The sequence below is a fragment of the Aegilops tauschii genome, chromosome 3 (assembly GCF_002575655.3).
Source record: "Aegilops tauschii subsp. strangulata cultivar AL8/78 chromosome 3, Aet v6.0, whole genome shotgun sequence".
Taxonomy (NCBI): Eukaryota; Viridiplantae; Streptophyta; class Magnoliopsida; order Poales; family Poaceae; genus Aegilops; species Aegilops tauschii.
Window position 1 is genome coordinate 251,851,115 of NC_053037.3, and position 9,102 is coordinate 251,860,216.

The following is a 9,102-nucleotide window of genomic DNA, read 5'->3' on the forward strand; positions in this document are numbered from 1 at the left end:
ACTGATTTATAGCAAATCTTTGGAAGAACATTTGGAACATTTACGTGCTGTTTTTATTGCTCTACGTGATGCACGTTTGTTTGGTAACCTTGGGAAGTGCACCTTTTGCACCGACCGAGTATCTTTTCTTGGCTATGTTGTTACTCCACAGGGAATTGAAGTTGATAAAGCCAAGATTGAAGCTATTGAGAGTTGGCCGCAGCCCAAAACGGTCACACAAGTGCGGAGTTTTCTTGGACTCGCTGGTTTCTATAGGCGTTTTGTGAGAGATTTTAGCACCATTGCTGCACCTCTCAACGAGCTTACAAAGAAGGATGTGCCTTTTGTTTGGGGTACCGCACAGGAAGAAGCCTTCACGGTATTGAAAGATAAGTTGACACATGCTCCTTTACTCCAACTTCCTGATTTTAATAAGACTTTTGAGCTTGAATGTGATGCTAGTGGCATTGGATTAGGAGGTGTGTTATTACAAGATGGCAAACTTGTTGCATACTTTTCTGAAAAATTGAGTGGGCCTAGTCTGAATTATTCTACTTATGATAAAGAACTATATGCTCTTGTTCGGACTTTAGAAACATGGCAACATTATTTATGGCCCAAAGAATTTGTTATACATTCTGATCATGAATCTTTGAAACATATTAAAAGTCAAGCTAAACTGAATCGTAGACATGCTAAATGGGTTGAATTCATTGAAACTTTCCCTTATGTCATTAAACACAAGAAGGGTAAAGAAAATGTTATTGCTGATGCATTGTCTCGTCGCTATACTATGCTTTCACAACTTGACTTCAAAATATTTGGTTTGGAGACCATCAAAGATCAATATGTGCATGATGCTGATTTTAAAGATGTATTGCAGAATTGTAAAGAAGGAAGAACCTGGAACAAGTTTGTCGTTAATGATGGATTTGTGTTCCGTGCTAACAAGCTATGCATTCCAGCTAGCTCTCTTCGTCTTTTGTTGTTGCAGGAGGCGCATGGAGGAGGATTAATGGGACACTTTGGCGTGAAGAAGACAGAGGACGTACTTGCTACACATTTCTTTTGGCCAAAGATGAGACGGGATGTTGAGCGTTTTGTTGCTCGCTGCACTACATGTCAAAAAGCTAAGTCACGACTCAATCCTCATGGTTTATATATGCCTTTGCCTGTACCTAGTGTTCCTTGGGAGGATATATCTATGGACTTTGTTTTAGGTTTACCTCGAACAAAGAAGGGGAGGGATAGCATATTTGTTGTCGTGGATAGATTCTCGAAAATGGCACACTTTATACCATGTCATAAAAGCGATGATGCTGTTAATGTTGCTGATTTGTTCTTTCGTGAAATTATTCGCTTGCATGGTGTGCCAAATACTATTGTTTCCGATCGTGATACTAAATTTCTTAGCCACTTTTGGAGATGTTTATGGGCTAAGTTGGGGACTAAACTGCTTTTTAGTACTACTTGTCACCCCCAAACTGATGGACAAACTGAAGTAGTCAATAGAACATTGTCTACTATGCTTAGGGCTGTTTTGAAGAATAATAAGAAAATGTGGGAAGAATGCTTGCCTCATATTGAGTTTGCTTATAATCGTTCATTGCATTCTACTACTAAGATGTGCCCTTTTGAAATTGTGTATGGTTTCCTACCTCGTGCACCTATTGATTTGTTGCCTCTTCCATCTTCGAAGAAGGTTAATTTTGATGCTAAACAACGTGCTGAATTGATCTTAAAAATGCATGAGTTAACTAAGGAAAACATTGAGCGTATGAATGCTAAATATAAACTTGCTAGAGATAAGGGTAGAAAACATGTTGTGTTTGCACCTGGAGATCTTGTTTGGTTACATTTGCGTAAGGATAGATTTCCTGATTTGCGCAAATCAAAGCTAATGCCACGTGCTGATGGTCCTTTTAAGGTGTTAGAGAAAATAAATGATAATGCATATAAACTTGAGCTGCCTGCAGATTTTGGGGTTAGTCCCACTTTTAACATTGCAGATTTGAAGCCTTATTTGGGTGAGGAAGATGAGCTTCCGTCGAGGACGACTTCATTTCAAGAAGGGGAGGATGATGAGGACATCAATACCATTGTTACACCCACAGCCCCTGCTGCTATACATACTGGACCAATTACTAGAGCTCGCGCACGCCAATTAAATTACCAGGTACTTTCGTTTCTTGGTAATGATTCTAATGTTCATGAGAATATGATGCTGCCTAAATTGGATACATTTGTTTTGCTTACAAATGAAGGGCCTAGCTTTGAGAAGGATGAACATTGGAGCAAGAACAAGCATGGAGATGATGGCATGCGCACGGGGAACAAGAACGGAGTTACAAGTGATGATTTCAAGACGTTGAAACCACCATAATGCGTGCATGAAGCCTTGGACGAAATATACAAGATGCTACTTCATAACTTTCGTCCAGAGGCTATTCTAGGTGCTGCGTCACCTTATTATTGGGCCAGGCCCATGTAATTTCGAAATACATAAGTATAGGCTGTTTTTAGAGTCCGTATTTGTGGGGAAACAAGAGATAGGGTTGGTTTCGGACCCCTTCCTCAAGGGCCACGAAATTCCCCCCTTTTCCTCCATATATACAGCCCTTAGGGCGTCGTTTAGACTTTGGGTTTTGTTTAGATTAAAAGTTCGCCATAGCTGCAACTTCGCGTACTTCGTTTGTGTTCAGCGACCAGACAAAGGCGTCACAGAACTCCACCTTGATCAATAAAGCTTTCATCTTATATTCGCAATATTCGGATTGCAATCTCAGTTTCTTGCTTGTTCTTCGTTTGCTCGCAGGAAACAGACCCTCGTGGTCAGGTTGATCGTGCTCCGGCGTGGTCGATAACCTCTCGGAGTTGGTTTAGCGATTGCTAAGGCGCGACGTCCTCGCACGTTCGTAGTCGGATCGTCAAAGTCGACTTCCACCAAAGCGATATCCATCATCTCATCGAAAGACGGGACACCTTTGCCTCTATCACCTACTTTCTATCCTACAAGTGGACAATTCATACTTAAACATCACATAGCCCTATTGAACATTACATTTTTGCATAACTGAAATAGTTAAACACGACACAGTTAAAACACCGCATGGCAAAAGCTACTACAATAAAGGGTAGGGGTTGGCTAGCTAGAAAAAGTAAGATTTGCTAATAGGATATTGCCTCACTTATCATGGACGAGATCCTTCCAATTGGAAGAGCACAGACCCATCGTGCGCTCCCTGATGTCGTAGATGGGTTGTTTCACCTTCGAAGACCCTTTGTGGGTGCCCTCCTCGTGATCGTGGTCAATGAGATCTGGCTTGGCAATTGAGGATCCCAAGCCGCCTCCATAGAAAGTGTCCTTCAGAAATGACAAAATGGGCTCGATGGCGTACAAGGATCGCAAATCCTTAACCGCGTGGCGCAGGAGATCAGCGGCAGGGCCTTCGAAGAGATCGACAATGGTCGAACCAGAGGGGTTGGGTATGGACCACTTAACCAATGAAATGGCCCGCGTGAAGCCGCCGCTGTCGACGAGCTTGATGTCGTAGCCAGCTTTCCCGAGATACAATAATACGCGAGCCCGCTGATGTGAAGCCTTTGGCATGGCAACGTAGTCAACGTCCTCGCCGGCTTCTGCGGTGAGGTGTTGTTGCGGGATCGACAGACCGGGACGAGCGGTGGCCACCTCGCCATTGTCCGTCGGAGAGGCCATGATAAACCTCTTTTTGGCCGTACGCATCGGGCTCCATGGAATACATGGTCGGGCTTAGGCCGCGACTCTCTGGATTAGGGGATGTGGATCTGGCGGGGAGGGACATTGCAGGCCTCATCTAAAAACTAAGGGGGCGATGGTATGGGAATCTCTGGTTAACCTGAACTATATTATCTAAGCTAGGAGGCACCGGCAGACCGACAGGGGTTGGTGGCAGTGACGACGGTGAGCTAGGGTTCAAGCGGCGGGGGGGGGGGGGGGGTGGGGGTGGACTGTGGAGGGGGGTGGTGGTGTTTGAGGATACGCCATGGCTACTATTTTTTTAGTAACGGTGGGTGTAGATGGTGGTGGACGTGGGAGGGCGACGGTTCAAATGCCTCGGTTTCTGGAGTTTTACTATAAGGTCGCCGGTGGAGGAGTGGGGGTAGCATTTGAAATACCGCGGCTACTAAAATTTGGGTAAAGGAATCAAAGAGGGGCGGCAGTAGCCAAGATCGCATACCATGCAAAAAAAACAAGATCGCACATGGTCCAAAAACAATATGCGTGTATGATAATAAGGAAAAGCGGAGGAGCCGCCAATTTTTGTATCGCTCAAGGAGGGTAGTTTGTTTTTAGATTTCTAGCTAGCTGGTCTATCGCACACGGTTTGTCCTATTTTCAGATGCAGACATGGAATTCATCCTAAATAAACTACCCGCCTTGAGCTTGCACGATCATGGTGATTTTAAAACGCACTAGCATCGCACATGGTTAAGCCAATACCTCCACCCTTGATCGCGCTTGCGCAGTCATGGTGGTTTTACAACGCTCTAGCATCGCACACGGTTAAGCCAGTACCTCCACCCTTGCTCGCGCTTGCACAATCATGATGATTTTACAGTGCACTAGCATCGAACACGGTTAAGACAGTGCACCCGTGTCCGTTGCGCGTCATCCGAGTCTTCATATATAGCACCATTTGGCAGCAAAAAAACGTGAGAGAGGGTCAGAAGACAACCACACAACATGTGGCCCAAATATATATAAATGAAAAAGGTGGTGTGTGACGTTCAAATTCCCAATGCACAACTTTGACCGCAGGGGCTCACAAGTTGGCGCGTCGTCGAAGATCGGTGATAGGGGCCAGAAGTCAACAACCACCTGAAGTGGCCAAATATATGTAGGAATAAAGGGTGTGATGTTTAAATACACAATGCACAACTTTGGTGGCACCTGCCTCGCAAACCGGAAAGCCACTGGATATATCTATAACGACACTATAATAAGGTCATAACTAGCTAGGGTGCTTGCCCCACCCCCACTTCGTGTTGGCGGGACGCATGAACGTACTGATACTTTGCTCATACATGCATGTCACCATGGCCTACCATAAGACGGACCAGTGAATCTATCGCTTGGTCAACCAACCACTGTTGTTGTCGATAAAAAATAAATAGAATACACCGCTTGGGCCAATAGATTAGACCATCATCAAATATCACACGAGAGGGGCCAAAAAACCAGCACCGCCTGCATGCGGCCCAAAATGATGTACGTTGGGATGGTTGATGTGTTTTAAATATCAAATAATATACAATTTCGATGTGGCGCTTGCCTCCCGATGCAAACAACTCCCATGAAAGCGAGGTAATTAAGGACGAATACGTAGGGTACTATGTCGATCCAACCCACCAATTCGAGCGTGTGGGAGAGAATCCTGATAACGCAGCTCGAACTTTGCTTGAACATGTCACCGTGACCCGCCCTAACACAAACTAGGAGGAATCAATTCATGGCCAAACCCCCCTCGTTATCGGTGAAGGGATGATATATATAGACCCCGGGGAGCCCACAGATATGCGTGTCGTCTAAAACCGCACAAGGGAGACATGGTCGATCGGAAGGCCCCCTATACCCTGCATGCGGCCCAAAAATATGCATGGGTCATATATGACCTGTTCAAATCCCCAATGCACAACTTTGATGGGGCACGAACTACATTACAAACTGAACACCGTACACCAGGCCAGGTTCAAGACGTATGATGTCAGTTCCCCAACTTCGAGGCGGGGTGGAGGCAGGGTATCGTCCAACGCATGTGCTCACTTGATTTGGTCTAACATGGCACATAGAGCAAGAGGAAACTGTCATGGTCAAACCCTTCTCATACGTTGGGTCAAAGGGTTAGATGAGGAACTCGTCAAACCATTCTCGTACGTTGGGTCAAAGGGTTAGATGAGGAACCCGTCATGGTTAAACCATTCTCATACGTTGGGTCAAAGGGATAGACTGTGTGGGCCCATAGATCTCGATCATTCTCCGATTTTTTAGAATAATAAATAACGAAAAAAACATAATTCTACAAATTACCAAAACATGGATCCCAAGGTTTATATAATCGACATGACAGGCCACTACATGCACATATTTAGATGTTAAATGTCTGTAATGACCATATCATGGCGCTTAAATGAAGCGGGATAGATTGTGTGGGCCCATAGATCTTGATCATTCTATGATTTTTGAGAACAAGAAATAACAAAAAAACATCATTCTACCAATTACCAAAACACGGATCCCAAGGTTTATATATCGATATGACAGGTCACCACATGTCGCCATGACCTACCATAAAACGGACCAGTGAATCTATCGCTTGGTCAAACGACCACTATTGTTGTCGATCAAAAATGGATAGAATACACCGCTTGGGCCAATTGATGAGGACATCAATACCATTGTTACACCCACAGCCCCTGCTGCTATACATACTGGACCAATTACTAGAGCTCGCGCACGCCAATTAAATTACCAGGTACTTTCGTTTCTTGGTAATGATTCTAATGTTCATGAGAATATGATGCTGCCTAAATTGGATACATTTGTTTTGCTTACAAATGAAGGGCCTAGCTTTGAGAAGGATGAACATTGGAGCAAGAACAAGCATGGAGATGATGGCATGCGCATGGGGAACAAGAACGGAGTTACAAGTGATGATTTCAGGATGTTGAAGCCACCATAATGCGTGCATGAAGCCTTGGACGAAATATACAAGATGCTACTTCATAACTTTCGTCCAGAGGCTATTCTAGGTGCTGCGTCACCTTATTATTGGGCCAGGCCCGTCTAATTTTGAAATACTTGAGTATAGGCTGTTTTTAGAGTCCGTATGTGTGGGGAAACAAGAGATAGGGTTGGTTTCGGACCCCTTCCCCAAGGGCCACGAAATTCCCCCCTCTTCCTCCATATATACAGCCCTTAGGGCGTCGTTTAGACTTTGGGTTTTGTTTAGATTAAAAGTTCACCATAGCTGAAACTTCGCGTACTTCGTTTGTGTTCAACGACCAGACAAAGGCGTCACAGAACCCCACCTTGATCAATAAAGCTTTCATCTTATATTCGCAATATCCAGATTGCAATCTCAGTTTCTTGCTTGTTCTTCGTTTGCTCGCAGGAAACAGACCCTCGTGGTCAGGTTGATCGTGCTCCGGCGTGGTCAATAACCTCTCGGAGTTGGTTTAGCGATTGCTAAGGCGCGACGTCATCGCACGTTCGTAGTCGGATCGTCAAAGTCGACTTCCACCAAAGCGATATCCATCATCTCATTGAAAGACGGGACACCTTTGCCTCTATCACCAATAGATTAGACCATCATAAAAAATCGCATGGGAGGGGCTACAAAACCAACACCACCTACGGCCCAAAATGATGTACGTTGGAAGGGTTGATGTGTTTTAAATATCAAATAATGTACAATATAGATGTGGTGCTTGCCTCTCGATACAGACAACCCCCATTAAAGCCAGGTAATTAAGGACGACATACGTAGGGTACGGTGTTGGTCCAACCCACCAATCCAAGCGTGTGGGAGGGAATCCTGAGAATGCATGAGCTCGAACTTTCAAACATGTCACCGTGACCCGGCCTAACATGAACTAGGAGGAATCCATTCATGGCCAAATGATGCGGAGCATCCCACGATCATCCCCATGGACACATCTACACCTCCAACGACACCATTTGGACCAATGACAAGAGCTAGAGCGAAGGCTATCGAAGATAAGGTGAACTCACTCCTTTTCGAACTACCACTTTCTATGCATGAGACATGGATGCTACCTCAAGCGGAAACACTATGTGTGATCAGGTACTCGGAGGAAAGCCATGGAACATCTACATACAATGGACAAGAGGGCGAGGACACCAAGCACGAAGGACAAGAAGAAGAGCTGCCACGGAAGTTACAGGCACCGGACGACCGGCCCAGCCCAGACGTTCGACCCCTGGAGGTCACACCAGCCCAAGGAACTCAGGCCAGCAAACGCTACAGCGGCCGGACGTCCGGTCATGACCGGACGTACGACATATCCCAGGCTCCGAACGACCGAACCCCTCCGGACGACCGACGCTACGCCAACAGAACGAAATCTACGGAAATCCGAGGATCTCCGGACGACCGACACATCCTTCATAGAGCCTAATTTACGGAAGTCCGAAGATCTACGGATGTCCGGACCTCCGCGAGCCTCCGGACGACCGACGCCTTACGGACGTCCGACCCCTGGCTGTGTCCAGTTATGGGTTGAGGCCCATGTACCCCTCCACTTCGCCCCCATTTGCATTAAGACTATAAATAGACCTCCTCCTCCTCCTAGTTAGGGTTAGCATTGGTTTAGCTCATATGTGAGATAGAGCTTTGCTCGTCCATTATGGATCTACTCCACAAGAGAGACCGCGGCCCATCTACGGAGAAGATCCCCTTGGATTCAAGACCCCCTCTTGGGTGGCCCCATCAAGACCTCCTCTAGGAAAAGAATCGGTTACCTTTGTATCGTCCTTTGTTGATCGTGGATCTTGTATCTCCTCTCGTGTTTCGAGGATCTAGCACATGTGTAATCGAATCTTGTTGGTTTGAGTGATTCTCTCGTGTTTCCCTCGTGTTTCCCCTCGTGTTCTTCGTGTTCATCATTGGAATCCGCTCCTTTCGTGAAAGATCGGCCGTATAGGGTTCCACCCTACATCATCTTGGTATCAGAGCCACGTTTATCACGATTTCAGAGCCCCCCGTTGTGTTTTCTAGCTTGATTTTGTTGTGTCCTTCCCTAATTTGAAAATTCCCCACAAAAATAGCCCCAATTTTTTTTGTGATTTGTTGGTGTGATGAAATTTTGTTGGATTTGATCCATGGATTTGCTTTGCCACGAGTGGATCTAGCTTCTCCACCTTTTCCATCCACAAAATCGCTCGGATTTGACGGTTTTTGACCTCTCCACGACGAACCCTAGCAGTTCATCCCGTGCCCGATTTCGCACAGGCACCGGACGTCCGTCAGCTTTCAAACGTCCGACGACTGGACGACCGTAATCCCCCGGACGTCCATACTTCTCTGACGAAACTGAATTTTCTCCCCCGAAAATTTTCAA